Here is an 18,328-nt window from a genome sequence, read left to right on the forward strand (position 1 = left end):
CAGAAACAAGTTCCCTGGGTCTGGAGGCCGGGAGCAGGAACGAAGTTGGGGAGGAGGGGCTGGAAGGGGCTACAGCTTTGTGGGAAGTGGATGATGATGAGGAGGGCCAAGGGCAGCCCAGGGCAATGCTATAGGGACTGGGCTCAGACCCTGCTGTGAGTTGAACTGTGTCCCCCAAAAAAGTTATGTGGCAGTTCTAACCCTCAGGACCTCAGAATGTGGCCTTATTTGGAGACAGGTCTTTACAGAGATTATGAAGTTAAAATGAGGTCATTAGGGTGGGCCCCAGTCCAACGGGCCTAGTCCAATAAAGGGGAAAGGTAGACACACAGCCAGCCAGCACGGAGGGGGAGGGCCACACAGAGATGGAGGCGGAGACGATGCTCCTTCTAGAAGCCAAGGAGCATCAAAGATTATCAACAACCACCAGCAGCCAGATTCCCCTCGGTGCCCTCAGAAGGGACCAACCCTGCCAAGGCTTGATCCCAGACTCTGGCCTCCAGAAATGACAGAATATATCTCTGTTTTGTTTTTTTTTTTTTTTTGACAGAGTCTTGCTCTGTCCCCCAGGCTAGAGTGCAATGGCGCAATTTTAGCTCACTGCAACCTCCGCCTCCCAAGTTCAAGTGCTTCTCCTGCCTCAGCCTCCTGAGTAGTTGGGATTACAGGCACCTACCACCACGCTTGGCTAATTTTTGTATTTTTAGTGGAGACAGGGTTTCACCATGTTGGTCAGGCTGGTCTCGAACTACTGACCTCAGGTGATCCACCCACCTCAGCCTCCCAAAGTGCTGAGATTACAGGCATGAGCCACCGTGCCCTGCCTAATATCTCTGTTCTTTAAGCCGCCCAGCATGTGAGACTTGGTCATGGCTTCTCTGGGAAGATAATACAGCACCCCACCCAACCAGTGGGGTTCAGAGAACCCGGCTGCCTTGGAGGCCACAGACTCTGAGGCATTTCCCAAAGTTCTAGGGGGAGACCTGAGAGGCTTTCAGACCCAGGGCCCTAGCCCAGCTAAGCAGGGTTATCAGATCCAGTGACACCAACTGTTACAACCGGCTCTCCTTCAACACTCTTTAATTTGGGGCCACTGAAACAACTGGGTCCACAAAAACAAAGGCCCTCCCTTGTCAGATGGCAATAGAGATATCTCAGGCTTCAGAGACCCCATCCTCATCACAGTCCCTAGAACAAAAACGTTGCAAATGGTGACTCCTGTGTGACATCTGGCCACCAATATATTGGCCTTACACCAGGTTCAAAGCTATTTGAAGAAGAGGTGGCTCATGGCCGTAATCCCAGCACTCTGGGAGACCGAGGTGGGAGGATGACTTGATGCTGAATTCAAGATCAGCCTGGGCAACATAGTGAGACCTCATCTCTACAAAAAAAATTTTTTTAATTAGTTCGGCATGGTACTCACACCTGTAGTCCCAGCTACTCAGGAGGCTGAGGCAGGAGGATGGCTTGAGCCCAGGAGTTGGAGGCTGCAGTGAACTATGATTGCACCACTGCACTCCAGCCTGGGTGGCAGAATGAGATCCTGTCGCTAAATAAATAAATATTTGAATGAGATGCCAACATTTCAGAGCCAGGAGATATCAGATAAAAGTGCAAATTTACAGATTCTCTTGAAGAACTGCACACTGATAGCACTGGGCCTGTGTTCTATCCTGGCAACCACTCTCTGCAGCTCTGGGCAGGGGACACACTCGCCAGCACGCCACAGTCCTCACCACTCCCCAGTGCCTCTCCAAAGCTGAGGACAGGCTGCCTGCCACGGCCCACGCCCTCCCCTCGGCCCACATCTCATGCCCTGCCTCTCTGCTACAGGTGTGTGAGTCTGCAGCCCCTGCTTTCAAGCCATTGAATGTCAGTGCAAAGACAGGTGCACATCAGTGGTCACCTGCTCTGACCATTTCATTCACCAATGAGGAAAATGAAGGTTCAGAAGGATTTACTGATTTGCCCAAAGTCACACAGTGGTTCTAGGCAGGGCGACAATTGGGCTGTTTTGTTGTTCTCGTTTATTTTTATTTTTATTTATTTACTTTTGAGATGGAGTCTCGCTCTGTTGCCCAGGCTAGAATGCAGTGGCATGATCTCGGCTCAGCACAACCTCTGCCTCCCAGGTTTAAGCAGTTCTCCTGCTTCAGCTTCCCAAGGAGCTAGGGACTACAGGTGCACCACCATGCCCAGCTAATTTCTGTATTTTTTGGCACCATGTTGCCCAGGCTGGTCTCGAACTTCTGACTTCAAGTGATCCACCTGCCTTGGCCTCCCAGAGTGCTGGGATTACAGGCATGAGTCACCGCACCCGGCTGGGCTGAGTTTTTCAGGAAGGGGCCAACAATTACAGGCACAGCCTTGCCATGTCCACATATTGCGTCCTGAATAAAGTCCAGGCTGGGCCAAAATCTCTAACAAGGGGGAGCACGCAGCCCATTCCTCTGCCTTCCTGGGACCTCGACCTGTGTTTGAGAGAGAAGAGAGTGAAAGCACAGGGTCTCAAAGTGCTTGGAGGAGAAATGCACAGGATTTGGGCACAGGGACATGGACATGACTAACTCATGAGAGCTATGGCTTTGCCCTCCTTGTTTACAGCTGAATTCCTGGGCCTAGAACTTTCTAGGACACTGCTCGCACTCAGTAAATACTGGCTAGAAGTTGTTGTTTATTTCTTCTGTCCCATGGCCACTCAGAAGGTCAGAAGCTTTCTTTAGCTGGCCTAGAGTTGACGTTTCTTTAGTCTGATAATAGCAGCCCAATTTATGTCTGGGAAGCCATCCCTCCATATGAGAGGTGGCCCTACAGGGCTGACCCCACCATCAGCTTCAGAGATTTGCATGTGACTCAAGCCTGGCCAGCTGGGTAGCAATTGCTCTGGTCAAGTGGGTAACTCAAGAATAGATATGAGGCCGGGTACAGCGGTTCACGACTGTAATCCCAGCACTTTGGGAGGCCAAGGCGGACAGATCACTTGAGGCCAGGCGTTCGAGACCAGTGTAGCCAACATGGTGAAACTCCACCTCTACTATAAATACAAAAATTAGCCAGGTATGGTGGTGCATGCCTGTTATCCCAGCTACTCAGGAGGCTGAGGCACTAGAATCACTTGAACCCAGGAGGAGAGGTTGCAGTGAGCCAAGATTGCACCACTGCACTCCAGCCTGGGCAACAGAGCAGGACCTTATCTAAAAAAGAAACAGAGTAGATGTGTGGGCCAGGCATGGTGGCTCACACCTGTGCTCCTAGCACTGTGGAAGTCTGAGGTGGGCAGATCTTTTGAGCCCAGGAGTTTGAGACCAGCCTGGGCAACATGGCGAGATCTCATCGCTACAAAAGTACAAAAAAAAACTAGCTGGGCATGGTGGCGTACACCTGTAGTCCCAGCTACAAGGGAGGCTGAGGTGGGAGGATCACTTGAGCTGGGGAGATTGATGCAGCAGTGAGCCATGATCACGCCACTGCACTCTAGCCTGGGTGACAGAGTGAGACCCTGTCTCAAAAAAGAGAGTAGATGTGTGACCCAAGTCAGTCTATTGGATCTTATTCTGTGATTTTGTGGAAGTGTTGAAAAGAAAGAATGTCTTTTCTGTTGAACCTAGAGCTCAGAGGATATATTCCTGAAGCTGCCAGGGGCTGGAGAGAACCCTGCCTCAGAATGAAGTCTAAGAAGAGAGAAGAGAGGTAATGGAGGGCAAAGAGCTGAGGCTGAAGACACTGTTTAGGCACCTGGATTCAGCCATGCCTGATGCTCATGTACCTCAATTTTTAACTACATGAGCCAACATATTTCCATTTTTGCTTAAGCTAGTTCATGATTAGTTTTCCCTCATTTACAGTCAAAGGCCCTGACTTACAAATGACAGAGCTGATTGACAGGGAAGCTGCTGTCTCCCTACACCCCAGGGCTCTCATCCAGGCCAAACTGCCAGGCAGCTACAAGGCTTCTGGCAACCTGGACAGCCTTCACCTTGACAGGCAGAAACCAGCACTTCCAACACTGTTTTTCTTCTTTCTTTTAATCTTAAAACATCAAGGATGGGGCAGGGAAGGGCTGATGAACAGGGAGAGAAGAAACTGGCATTTTCAACACAAGAATTGCATTGCTGCAGATGCAGTGATACTAATGGTTAGCCTTCATGAGTGCTTGGCACTCTTCTAAGCCTGTGTCATCTCATTTAATTGTCACAACCACCTTGTGAGTTATAGATACTGTTTGGTTTGGTTTGATTTGGTTTGGTTGAGACAGGGTCTCACTCTGTCACCCAGGCTGGAGTACAGTGACACAATCTTGGCTCACTGCAGCCTTGATCTCCTGGGCTCAAGCATTCCTCCCGCCTCAGCCCCCCAAGTAGCTGCAACTACAGGTGCGCACCACTACACCTAGCTAAATAGGTCCTGCTATTATCCCTGTTCCACCAGTGAGGAAACTGAGGCACAGGGAGCCTGGCTGACTTGCCCACAATCATCCAGCTACTGAGTGCTTCAGGAGGGCACAAGTGAATGCTCACTATATAGAAGCTGTTGCTAAGAAAGAACTTTGGCAGTTATTGAATTCACGGCCCTCAATTGGCTTCCATTTTTTTTCGGGGGGTGGAGGGGGAGATAAGGTATCACTCTATTGCCCAGGCTGGAGTGCAGTGGTGCAATCATAGCTCACTGCAGCCTCGAACTCCTGGGCTCAGGTGACCCTCCCACCTTACCTCCCGAGTATCTGGGACTACAGGCACACACCACCACACTTGGCTAACTTTTTGTATTTTCTGTAGAGACGGGGTTTTGCCATGTTGCCCAGGCTGGTCTCAAACTCCTGGGCTCAAGTGATCCACCTGCCTCAGCCTCCCAAAGTGCTGGGATTATAGGCATGAGCCACTGTGCCTAGCCGGTTTCAATTTATTTTAAAACAAAATCTCTTAAATCTCTAATCTCGCCATGCTAACTCTTCATCTTCCCCTCTAGCCCTTGTCCATATGCATCACATTTTACAAAATTAAAAATAGCATATGCATATCATTTCACATCCTTGCTTCCATGTGTCATAAGGGCACATTCTCACATGGCTTTTGCAATCAGCGCAACAGAGGCTGCAGATGCAGTCACTGAGACTCAGAGAAGTTGAGATGACCTCATCCAGGCAGCCCAGCAGGCTCGCAGTTGGGCCAGGAGGAGATCCAGGTGGCCGGCCCTGCAGCCCAGTGACCCCTGAGGCCCTGGATGCTCAAAGAGTAAGCAGCTCCCCTGTCTTGCTGCTCGCCAGGGCCAACTGTCTTAAGAGTTCTTAGGCAGCTATTACTTAGTCAATAATGAAATATCACTGAAGAATGGCCCTAGTCACGCAGTCAGGCATCTAAAGCCAGCTGTGGGCCAGGCACGGTGGTGGCTCACGCCTGTAATGCTAGTGCTTTGGGAGGCCAAGGCAGGAAGATCGCTTGAGGCCAGGATTCGAGACCAGCTTGGGCAACATAGCAAGACCCCATCGCCACAAAAAAAATTTAAAAATTAGCCAAGTGTGGTGCTGCACACCTGTGGTCCCAGCTCCGTCGGAGGCTGAGGTGGGAAGACCCCTTGAGGCCGGGAGGTTGGGGCTGTATTGGGCTATGACTGCACCATTGCATTCCAGCCTGAGCAACAGAGAAAGGCTCTGTCTCGAAAAATTTTAAATTTAAAAAATATAAATAAAAATAAAGCCAGGTGTGCATAGGTAGCCCCAGCGTTGGAGTGTGAGGAACTTACGAATGTGTGGGTGAGTTTGGGTATATGTTTAGGGGAGGGAGGTATTTGGAAATAAAATGTAGAAACCATCTTCCTTCCTTCCTCTTCCCCCACTGCATCCCTCCCAACCTTTCACTGAACCAAAGGAAGAGGTTGGAAAACAACTGGAATCTCAGTTTGTAATGAACAAGAAAAAGACTTCTACTCCAACATGCTCTTGGCAAATCAGAGATGGAGAGGGCCAGCTCGAAACCCACAGGCTGATATCAGTGCCTGGGCCACCCACGGCCCTTCTCCCTCCCTCCCTCCTCCCCACCTTTTGGACATCATGCTAAATCTAGCTGCAAGCCTCCTCAGCTGAGGGACAAGAAGAGTGCAGGGAGCCAGCTCTGCAGCTCTGCAGGGCCCAACATCCCCACACCTGGACCTAGAGGGCAGAACTGTCCGGGATGAACCTAATAAAATATTTCTCTGCCAGAAGCCTTGAAGGCAATACCCCAAAGCACATTTCGAAAACAAAAAAGGGAGTGTGCTCTCCCTCCTGCACCCTGGCCCCCGCAAAACACTGGTTCCCCATTTAAACTTCTCTAACAGAAGCTTCTCTCAGGCACCACCCACAATGCTCCTACCCCACCCGCTGGGTTCCTGCCTCATGCCTAAGCCACGTGGGCAGAGGGGCAACACCTTGGCCTCCCCACTGACTCCCACCCCCCTTTCCTCCGAGGACCACCCTCCCTCTCTTTTCCAGGTTGGGATTAGCATTTTTATCTCTGCAACTGCCATCTCTCAACTATTTACAGAAGCCACCAGGATAAAAAGAGGCAACATAAAAATAGTTGCTCAGCAGCTTTCAGGATGGGGTGGGGTGGGGGTGGGGGCACAACAGAATCTTCTCATTTTCTTTCATTCCTTTTCAAAAGGGAAAGGATGTCAGAATTCTTCATCTTTTCCAAAAGGCTCCGAGACCACTCACCTGGGACAGGAACCAAGTCCCAGCATTTCTCGGTTCCCCAGGGTAGAGCCTGTCACCAGCACCAAACCCCCTACCCCACCCCAACCAAAAGAGCGGGCTGGGTGAAGGGTTGAGGCTGCAGAGCCAGGGCGCCCCATTCTGCCCCGTTTCCGTCACCTCCTGGGCCTCCTTCCAGCTTTCCAAAAAGCGAGCCGGTCCAAAAAAACAAAGCAAAACTTTGGCTTTTCTCTATGCTTAAAATGTTTCATAATTGGAAAAAAAAAAAAAAAAAACTTCAGTGGCAATACTACAAACATGACTGAAACCGAAAACACTGGCAGCTACAGTAATCCCTTTCCCATTTGGATCAGTAACGTCCCCGATGGGGAAAGCAGGAGCCAGGGGTCTTCCCTACAAAATCTAACAGAACTCACATTATTTTAAAGATGTCTTTTTTATTATTATTATTTTGGTTTTGTTGAGAAAGGGGTCCAATCAGGGAAGAAAACAAATAATAATTCTAAATCTTATTTCTCAGAGCCCAAAACTATTCGGAAATGCTTTCCATCCCATAACCTCCCGGGGAAGGTGGACTCCACTCCATCAGAAAACGAGCATAATTTGCCAGTATAAGGAGCCAAAGCTGGGCACGGTGGCTCACGCCTATAATCCCAGCACTTTCAGAGACTGAGGCGGGCGGATCACCTGAGGTCAGGAGTTCGAGACCAGCCTGGCCTACATGGTGAAACCTCGTCTCTACTAAAAATACAAAAATTAGCCAGGCGTGATGGGACGTGCCTGTAATTCCAGCTACTTGGAAGGTTGAGAGGCACGAGAATCACTTGAACCCGGGAGGCAGAGGTTGCAGTGAGCTGAGATCATGCCACCGCACTCCAGCCTGAGGGACAGAGCAAGACCCTGTCTTTAAAAAAAAAAAAGGGTTGCGGGGGGAGCCAAGGGAGGCCTGAGACCTCAGGAAGAGAAGGTGCATCAGGAAAGGATACAGATCCCAGAGGACCTTGAGCCTTGATTTTCTCATCTGTGAAATGGTGCCAGACCTACCTAAAGGGTGGCTATAGAGTTGATCTTCTCTATGGCAGTCCCTAGTACACAGCGTGGCTCAAGGTAATTGTTCTGCAAAGATCACGTCCTCCCTTCCTTTCTGCACTCCGCTTCCCTGGTCTGGAACATGGAAGGGTTCAGGAGCTGATCTCTGCTAGCCTTCCTCTCAGGCCAGCTTTCCATTTCTGCTTTCTTAGCGGGTATTCCTGGCAAAGCTATCAGGACAGACTGGGCTGACTCCACTCATGGCCACAGGGCCGTGGCACTATCTGTCTGGTTTTCTCTACTTTGTGGATTTACTTACCTGGAAAAAAGTCTCACAAAATATATAGTAATAAAATCACATGGGGACCTTCATTTAACAAAACATGGCCGGTTGTAATGGCTGACAACTGTAACTCCAGCACTTTTGGAGGCCAAGGCGGGAGGATTACTTGAGCCCAAGAGTTCGAGACTAGCCTGGGCAACAAAGCAAGACCCTGTCTCTACAAAAAAAATTAAAAATATTAGCCAGGCGTGGTGGTGCAGGGCTGTAGTCCCAGCTACTCAGGAGGCTGAGGCAAGAGGATCTCTTCAGCCTGGGAGGTTGAGGCTGCAGTGAGCCATGATGGCAACACTGCACTCCAGCCTGGGCGACTGAGTGAGATCCCATCTCAAAAACAAACAAAAAGTCACCATAACTGAAAAGAATGGAACTGAATAAAATAAAGACTGTCCCTGAAAATTGTAATGAAATGACCATGAATTGATCCAGGAGGCAATGGGTTTGTTTTGTTGTTGTTGTTGTTGTTTTGTGGGGTTTTTTTTTGACACGGAGTCTCGCTCTGTCACCCAGGCTGGAGTGCAGTCACACTGATCTCGACTCACTGCAGCCTCCGCCTCCCAGGTTCAAGCGATTCTCCTACCTCAGCCTCCAGAGCAGCTGGGATTACAGGCGTGCGTCACCACACCTGGCTAATTTTTGAATTTTTAGTAGAGACGGGGTTTCACCATGTTGGCCAGACTGGTCTTGAACTCCTGACCTTAAGTGATCCACCTGCCTCAGCCTCCCAAAATGTTGTGATTACAGGCGTGAGCCACTGCATCTGGCCAGCAATGGGTTTAAATGGGGAGCCACGATTCTTGTAGAGGGGTAGGTAAGGGTGCAATGAAGGGAATCCCGAAAACCTTGGGTTGGGAAACTGATTCCTGAGTGATTTCAAGAAACCTTTCTTCCATCACCTGCTCCCTCCAAACAGAGTGACAAAAAAATGTCTCATGCCCAGAAGTTCATTAACTGAGGGGCTACGGAGACACGGGAATAGACAATGTAGCCTTAAGACGCCCTTATGGTGGAAACAACCCAAATGTCTATCAATGGACGAATGTATACACAAAATGCGGTCCATCCACACAATGGAATAGTACTGGGCCGTAGAAGCGAATGAAGCACTGACAGCCACTATGGCGTGGATCAGTCTTGAAAGCATGATGCCGAATGAAAGAAGCCAGACCCAAAGGTCATATATTACATGATTCTATGAAATGTCCAAAACAGGCAAATCCAGAGAGACAGAAAGTAGGCTGGTGGTTGCCAGGGGCTGCGGGGAGGGGCACTGGGAAGACAGAGTGATAGTTTAATGGGTACAAGGTTTCCTCTGGGGCTGATGAAAATGCTCTGGAACTAGACAGAAGTAGTGGTTGTACAACATTATGAATGTACTAAATACCACTGAATTGTTCACTTTAAAATGGTTAAGTTTAGGCTGGGCATGGTGGCTCACGCCTGTAATCCCAGCACTTTGGGAGGCCGAGGCGGGCGGATCACAAGGTCAAGAGATCAAGACCATCCTGGCCAACATGGTGAAACTCCATCTCTACTAAAAATACAAAAATTAGCTGGGTGTGGTGTCACATGCCCGTAATCCCAGCTCCTCAGGAGGCTGAGGCAGGAGAATCGCTTGAACCCAGGAGCCAGAGGTTGCAGTGAGCCAAGATCACACCACTGCACTCCAGCCTGGCGACAGAGTGAGACTCTGTCTCAAAAAAATAAATAAAACAAAATAAAATAAAATGGTTAAGCTTATATTATGTGAATTTCACCTCAATTTTTTTTTCTTTTGAGAAGGTGTCTTGCTTTGTTGCCCAGGCGGGAGTGCAGTGGCACGATCTTGGCTCACTGCAACGTCCACCTCCCGGGTTCAAGTGATTCTCCTGTCTCAGCCTCCCGAGTGGCTGGGATTACTGCCACAAGCTACCAGGCTCGACAAATTTTTATTGTATTTTTAGTGGGGATGGGGTTTCGCTATGTTGGCCAGCCTGATCTTGAACTCCTAACCCCAAGTGATCTACCCGCCTCGGCCTCCCAAAGTGCTGGGATTACAAGCATGAGCCACCGTGCCCAGCCCTCCTCAATTTTTTTTAAAAAGAAGCCCTTATGAATCTCTACTAACAGGTCAGTAAAGTAACAAACACAGCCTGAAAGAAAGTCAATTTCAAAAGGGAAATGCAATTTCCTCAACTGTCAGGAAAGAGACACAGACGCAAGGCTGAGGCTGCAGCAGCACCATGCAGCCAGCCGGCCTGAACCCCATATCCAGGTTCTCTAACCCCATCCAAAGGGAAGAAGTGAGTAGGAAAGCAAAACATGGAAGAAAAATAGCAGTAGGCCAGGCACAATGGCTATAATCCAATCCCAGCACTTTGGGAGGCTGAGCCTGGAGGATCACTTGAGTCCAGGAGTTCGAGACCAGCCTGGGCAAAATAGTAAGACCCTGTTTCTATAAAGAAATTAAAAATTTAGCCAAGTGTGGTGGCATGCACCTGTAGTCTCATCTGCTCTGGAGGTTGAGGTAGAAGGATCACTTGAGCCCAGGAGTTGGAGGCTACAGTGAGCTGTGATAGCACCACCGCCCTCCACCCTGAGCAACAGAGCGGGATCCCATCTCACAAAAAAAAAGAAAAAAATGCTGGGCGCGGTAGCTCACGCCTGTAATCCCAGCACTTTGGGAGGCTGAGGCAGGCAGATCATCTGAGGTCAGGAGTTCGAGACCAGCCTGGCTAACATGATGAAACCCCGTTTCTACTAAAAATACAAAAAATAAGCCAGCCGTGCTGGTGTGCACCTGTAACCCCAGCCACTCGGGAGGCTGAGGCAGGAGAATCACTTGAACCCGGGGGGCAGAGGTTGCAGTGAACCGAGATGACGCCACTGCACTCTGGCTCGGGCAACAAGAGCGAAACTCCATCTCAAAGAAAAGAAACAAAACAAAGCAATAAGCAATATAAGACCCTCTGATTTAAAGGAAAATCTGAAATAGCATTTGCCCCAAATCCCCAGGATCAGGAAATGAAATGTTCCCCATAACCACCAGAAGAAAGTATGCTGGGGAGGGAAGATCGCAGGTGACCCTGAGCAAATTACTCAGCCTCTCTGAGCCCTTCCATAAAATGAGTTGATAGAATAATGGTGATTCTGTGGCCCATGTTAAAATTTAAGCCAAAATGCCTTGAAAACAGGCTTGGCCTACCCCACTTGGCCTGGTCCTCTCCCCTGAGAGTGGTGTCCCGCCACTCATCTTCCATCTAGGATGAGGTTCTCAAAGAGGAAACCGCCGGCTACTGCACAAAGTTCCCTGCTAGGTCACCCCACCCTATCTCCTTCCCCTCCTACTCCCATCCAATCTCCCATTTCTGGCCCATCCTTCAAGGCTCTGCACAAATGACAACTCCTTCAGGGAGTCTCCCAGATTCACACCAGTCTGAGGAGATTTCTCCAGAACCCTCAGTGCCCTGTGCTCCTTCGATCGCAACAGCACTGATTCCTTGTGGTGTTTCTCAACAGTGGCACTGCTGGCATTTGGGGGAGGGTGATTCTTTTTTTGTTTTTGGTTTGTTTGTTTGTTTTTTGAGAGGAAGTCTCATTCTTGTGCCCCAGGCTGGAGTGCAATGGTGCGATCTCCGCTCACTGCAACCTCCGCCTTCCAGGTTCAAGCGATTCTCCTGCCTCAGCCTCCCATATAGCTGGGATTACAGGTGTGTGCCACCATGCCCAGCTAATTTTTGTATTTTTAGTAGAGACGAGGTTTCACCAAGTTGGCCAGGCTGGTCTCGAACTCCTGACCTCAGGTGATCCTCCTGCCTCGGCCTCCCAAAGTGCTGGGATTACAAGCGTGAGCCACCACGCCCGGCCAGGGGAGGGTGATTCTTTATGTCGTGGCCCTGGCCTGCCTACAGGACACTTTAGTAGGCATCCCTGACTCCTGCCCACTAAAAGCCAGGAGTGCTTAGCATCATTTTGACAACCAAAAGTCGCCCCCACACTTTCCCAAATCCTTGCCAGGACAGTGGGACCACCCCCGGATGAGAACTAGTGCATTGTTATTAGTGACTATATTTGGCTACCAGCCCACTAGCCACATCTAAGGATGGGCAGTACTACAGACCCTGCATAGAGCTGCATCAGCAAACACTGATGTAGTGAATAAACAAAACAAAACAAACACCTGGGCTCCTCAAGAAGCTCAGAGGAGCCTTGCCAGGGTCTCTGCTCTTGAACAGGTGCACAAAGGTTCTAAGGTCTGACATGCCTGCACTGGCTGTGTGACCCTGGCCAAGTTACTTAACTTCTCTGAGCCCTTCTATAAAATGGGGCTAAATCCTAGCAACACTGCAGGACTTCTGTAAACCTCAAACTCCTAATATCTACTATGGGGTTAAAATTCCCTACGTTGTAGGATTTAGTAGGCATTAAATGAGATAATGCATGTAACACATAGCACAGAATCTGGCAGGCAGCAAGAACTCAATAGATGTTTGTTTTTAATACTGTTATTATTATTGTCCAGGGCCAGGTGGCAGCTCACGCCTGTAATCCTAGCACTTTGGGAGACTGAGGTAGGCGGATCGCTTGAGGTGAGGAGTTCAAGACCAGCCTGATCAACATGGTGAAACCCCTTCTCTACTAAAAATACAAAAATTAGCCAGGCATGGTGGTGGTGCCTGTAATCCCAGCTACTGGAGAGGCTGAGGCATGAGAATCACTTGAACCCGGGAGGCGGAGGTTGCAGTGAGCCAAGATTGTGCCACTGCACTCCACCCTGGGCAACAGAGTGAGACTCCGTCTCAAAAAAAATAAATAAATAAAAAAGTATTATTATTATTATCCAAGTTAGGGGCTTATCAAATGATGGCTATTACTCTTCATTACAAAAATATGTTTTGCATCCTCATCACCAATGCCTGCTTCCTCCATAGGAAGGGTGTGTGTCACCAATGCCTGCTTCCTCCATAGGAAGGGTGTATGAGCAGCAATCTGGAAGGGGTATGTGGGGCTTGCCCTAAAGCTGCATTTGCATGGCATGCACACTATTTATTCTGAAACTGCATGTTTTTGTGGAGTGATTAGGGAAGAGGGTGGCTAACTCCCCCAAAGCCCTCCCCTTCTTGCAGCCCCCGCCTCCTCCAAGGAACAAAGGAGCTTATGGGGACATAAAGCCATCATCTTCTCTCTCCTCTGGGGGCAGAGCTAGGGGAGGGGGAGTGGTAAAGGCAGCACAGCTCTAGGGCACCTGAAGTTTCTATCCCCTGCGTGGGGACTCCAAACACCAGGCTGGGGAAGGTAAAAGTTGCCTGTAGGGAGATGGACGCTGCAGGTCCCATCCGGAGGCCAGGTATCCCTCTCTTCCTGATAGCACTGAGACGCCCTCCCCAAAGCTCAGCCTTCTGAGGGAGATTGAAGGGGCTGAACTGCATCCTGTCCAGCACCAAGTGAGAGTGGCCAGGAGGGCAGGCTGGCAGAGCTGTGAAAGCACCCCACTTCCCCAGCTAGGCAGTGCAGGGGCTGGGGGAAAGCCAGGAAAAGCTCAAGGCTGGGTCGGGTGGCACCCCAGGCACCGAGCCCCAATGCTGAGAGGGGCTGGGTCCAGTGTCCCTGAGAGTCAGGCGGACGCCTCTCCGCATTCACAGCATACTGCAACCCCGAGGTGAATTTAGGTCAGAAGGACCAAGCCTGTGAGGCTCCGGCTGAGAGAAGAGGTGCGGTGGGGGTGGTCAAAGGGCAAACCGAAGACAGCCAAAGGTCCCCTAGGTCCCCACAACTGCTGGCCTAGGGTCCTGCCACCTGGTGTCCAAGCCACCAGGGCCTGGGTTTGCCCCGAGACAGGCAGGCTGCGGGGTGCGGGTGCTCAAAGTCCGCTGGTCCTCTCTTCCCCGGAACGCTCCAGATTTCCCCACCTGTCAAACGCGAGGGGGTGGGCCTAGGCCGCCTCCCGGAACCCTGACGGACCCGGCCCCCGGTGACAACGGTTCCAAACTCCAGGACCGCCCCTGCAACCCGGACAGGGCGCGGCCCAGCCGAGGAGGCCATCCCGAGGCCCAGGGCGCCCCGAGGACGCGGGGGAAGGGCTGTCGGGGACCGTGTCCCTCCACGTGGCGGGGCGTGGGGAGGCACACGTGGGGTCCCTCGGTGTTGGGAGCCCCAGGCCAGCCTCGCGGCTTTGTGTGCCATCCCGGCGGCGGTCCCCCGCCTCGAGAGGGAAACGGAGCGGGCGCCCGGGGCCGCGGCGGCTCCGTCCCTTGCCCCGGGCCCGGCTACCGCCAGCTCACCTGGGCTCCGCGCCGCGGCCGCCTCCCGCGCTCTGCGCCCCCAGCTCGGCTCGGCTCGGCTCAGCTTGCTCTGCGCGGCCGCGCGCTCCTCTCCTCTGCCCGGGCGGCGGGCGCGCGGGGGGCGGGGGCGGGAGGAGCCGCCCGGCTCGGCTTGGGCGCGACGCCGCCCCGGGCAGCGCGAGGATTGGCCACGGCCGCGGGAAACCCGAACGCGGAACCGCCCGCGCCCGCCGCGCACCGCCCCCTGCGCGCCCCCGCCGGCTCGGCCCTGCGCCGGGGAGGGGTGGGGAGGCGGGAGCCTGCGAAGACGAAAGTAGCGGCGAGGCGGAGGGCAAGGAGAAGAAAGGGAGGAGACGAAGAACGGGGGAAGAGAGGCCCGGCCGGGAGGATCGGAGGCGGCTGAGAGGAGAGCCTGGAGGGGCGTGGAGCGCGGGAGGGGGCGCCGCAACTTTGTACCCGCTCGCCCGCGGCGCGCACCTGCCCAGGTTCTTCCCGCGGCGCCCTCCGTCGGGCCGCGCAGGCAGCGCTTGCTTTGTTTAGCCAAATGCCGGGGCTGCAGGGCGCCTCCGGGCTGACCCTGAGAAAGTTCCCCTAGCTGGCGAGAACACCCGGGGCCCCTCCTAGCGACCCGTCTGCTGTCCTGCGCTAGGATCCGGGCGGTGGATGCGGCCTGGACTTCGGGCCATCACCGACTCGGGGAGCCCCCTTCCGCAGCTGCCTGCCGACTGACCACTTGCTCAGGGCCGGCCCTAAAGGCTGAGGGAAGGCGTTCCTCTCCCATCCCCAGCCCATCTGGATGCACCATTGAAGTTCATTCTGGCTTTTCCAGATGGCTACTTAAATGCTTTTTGTGAAATACAGCATATTCTTCCCATTCTCCCCTTTTTGGCACCTACTTTGCTGGAGCCTTAAGTGTGCGTTGGGTCCCCCAGCTGGATAACAGCACTGTGCGGGGAAGAGGGGAAACGAAGACCTGGAGGGCTCCCTGAACCGTCCTACGGGGTCCAGCGACCCAGGGGATGTCTCACTGACCCTGCCAAACAGCCAAAAGGGAATCGAGTTGAGAGGAGAGTCGACCTTCAAATTAATAAAAGGTTCAAAGCCCTCTAGTCAACTGTGTGGATTTCCAGCCTGTTCCGATGAGCTTCTCTGGTATTTCTAGGTCGTAGGGACACTCACATGCAATGAGCGATGAGAGCTCCACCCCGACTCCCTTTTTTTTTTTTTTTTCTTTCTTTTCTGAGATACAGTCTCGCTCTGTCGCCCAGGCTGGAGTGCAGTGACGCGATCTCGGATCACTGCAACCCCCGCCTCTCAGGTTGAAGCAATTCTCTGCCTCAGTCTCCCGAGTAGCTGGGATTACAGGCGCCGGCCACCATACCTGGCTAATTTTTGTATTTTTCGTAGAGACGGGGTTTCACCATGTTGTCCAGGCTAGTCTTGAATTCCTGACCTCGTGATCCAACCGCCTTGGCCTTTCAAAGTGCTGGGATTACAGGTGTGAGCCACCGTGCCCGGCCCACTACTTTTTTTTTTTTTTTTTTTTGAGACAGGGTCTCTTTGTGTTGCCCAGGCTGGAGTGCAGTAGCACGATCACGGCTTGCTGCACCCTCGACCTCCCCAGGCTCAGGTGATCCTCCAGCCTCAGCCTCCTGAGTAGCTGGGACTACAGGCACACACCACCACACCTGGCTAATTTTTTCTATTTTTTGTAGAGACAGAGTTCTCCCTGTGTTGCCCAGGCTGGTCTCAAACTCCTGGGCTCAAGTGATCCTCCTGCCTCTGCCTCCCAAAGTGCTAGGATTATAGGCATGAGCCAACACGCTCGGCCATCCACCTCTTCTGATGTTACTCAACATACATGCATTTGTTGGAAATGGCAAAAACCTGAGGCTGGGCATGGTGGCTCACGCCTATAATCCTAGCACTTTGGGAGGCCCAGGTGGACAGATCACTTGAGGCCAGAAGTTCGAGACTAGCCTGGCCAGCATGGTGAAACCCCATCTCTATCAAAAATACAAAAATTAGCCCGGCGTGGTGGCGGGTGTCTGTAATCTCAGCTACTCAGGAGGCTGAAGCATGAGAATCGCTTGAACCGGGAGGCAGAGAGATTGCACCACTACACTCCAGCCTGGGCGCCAGACCAAGACTGTTTCAAAAAAAAAAAAAAAAAAAAAAAAGCTGGGCACAGTGGCTCACCTATGTAATCCCAGCACTTTGGGAGGCCAAGGTGGGCGGATCACGAAGTCAGGAGTTCTAGTCCAGCCTGACCAACATGGTGAAACCCCGTCTCCACTAAAAAAAAAAAATGCAAAAATTAGCCAGGCATGGTGGCGCGCGCCCGTAATCCCAACTACTCAGGAGGCTGAGGCAGGAGAATCGCTTGAAACCTGGGAGGCAGAGGTTGCAGTGAGCCGAGATCACACCACTGCACTCCAGCCTGGGCGACAGAGCAAGACTCCATCTCAAAAACAAAACAAAACAGAACAAAAAAACAAAAACACAAAAAAAACCCACCTGGGAACAACTTCCTATGTCTTCATCAAAGGAATGGATAAATGAAACTCATTATAGTTGTTTGATGGAATACCATCTAATAGTTAAAAGGGGTGTATTGGATCTGTACTGACATAAGGAAATCCCAAAAACATAATGTTGAGTAAAACAGCAAGCTGCAGAATACAACATGATGCACAATTTGTGTAGATACTGTTCATGGACACATGCTTACATACAAGATTTTTAAAGTCAAAGGGAAGAATATACATTAAATTCATGACAGTCTGCCACAAAGAAGGAAAAAAGCACAGAATGGGGCAGGGAGCATAAGGAATGTTGTAAAGTTTTATTCCTTTTAGTACTTATAAATGGCTGTGAGGCAAATGGCAAACTTAGCAACAGTCAATTCTGAATGGGGGATGCATAGTCCCGTATTTTTCTATATTCTCATATTTTCTCCCCCCCCCCAAAAAAAATATGTATCAGGGCTGGTGGAGATTATCTGGGGCACTTTAAGGCAGGTTCAGCAAACTTTGTAAAGAGCCAAATAGTAAATATTTTAGGCTTTGCAAGCCGTAGGCTCTGTAATGCAGCTACTCAACCCTGCCATCCTAGCAGCCACAGGAAATAGTAAATGAATGCATGTGGCAGTGTTCCAATAAAACTTTATTTACAGACACTGAAAACTGAATTTCATATAATTTTCATAAGTCACAAAATATTACTGTTTTGGTTTTTATTTAACCATTGAAAAATGTGAAAGGCCAGGTGCGGTGGCTTACACCTACATGCGTGATTACAATCTCAGCAGTTTGGGAGGCCGAGGGGGGAGGATCACTTGAGCCTAGAAGTTTGAGACCAGCCTGAACAACATGGCAAGACCCATCTTGACAAAAAGAAAAACGTAAAAACCATTCTTAGGCCATAAAAAACAGGTGGCATGACAGATTTAGCCTATGGGCAATACATAGTTTGGCAACCCTGCTTTACTAAGGTAACCAAAATAGATTTGGGTGTCCTTTCCTGTTACTGGTTGTCTTTTCCTGGTACTTGTTAAACAATTCTGTATGTTTACATCATGTTACTAAATTGCCTAGGTTTTATTAGAACACTGTAGCTCACACAGGCAGAAACTTAGACATACACACAGCTGTGTAAACTTAAAAGCCAATTAAGTAAGAAAGGTTGGGAAGTGCCCCTACAAATCCAAACCCTAGCTCAAGAGTTGCTTCTCCTGATAGTTTCCTGAAATGCTGTGCGCCAGGCCCTCCCTGCCCTCTCCTCTCTCTGATGACTTAAAGCAAGGACTGTACCATTTATTTGATGCTCAGCCACCTCCCTTCCTTCTTTATTCCTTCATTTTTCACTCTTGTGTTTTGACTTGCCAGTAGACCTATATCTTCCTGGCGTCTAGGCAGGTACCACATCTGAAACCTTTGTATACTCTCCGCATTGTGGGTGACAGCAATGACCCTGAAGCCAGATAGATTTTGTTCACATCCCAGTTTC

General features: G+C 50.9%; 1 protein-coding gene across 9 annotated transcripts in view; it reads right to left on the reverse strand.

Annotated features, from left to right (window-relative positions):
* Nucleotides 1-14,463, reverse strand: part of CAMKK2 (calcium/calmodulin dependent protein kinase kinase 2) — a 76,943-nt gene extending 62,480 nt beyond the window's left edge. For 5 of the 9 annotated variants that reach the window (XM_055237769.2, XM_055237765.2, XM_055237768.2 and 2 more), the window contains exon 1: nt 14,321-14,462. The gene's annotated coding sequence lies outside the window, so the exon portion shown is untranslated. Of the gene's footprint in view, nt 1-14,320 lie in introns of all 9 variants that reach the window. The other 4 variants (XM_055237764.2, XM_055237772.2, XM_055237767.2 and 1 more) reach the window with 1 other exon arrangement.
* Between the last annotated feature and the right edge of the window lie 3,865 nt (nt 14,464-18,328).

Source organism: Symphalangus syndactylus, chromosome 13 (assembly GCF_028878055.3).
Source record: "Symphalangus syndactylus isolate Jambi chromosome 13, NHGRI_mSymSyn1-v2.1_pri, whole genome shotgun sequence".
NCBI lineage: Eukaryota > Metazoa > Chordata > Mammalia > Primates > Hylobatidae > Symphalangus > Symphalangus syndactylus.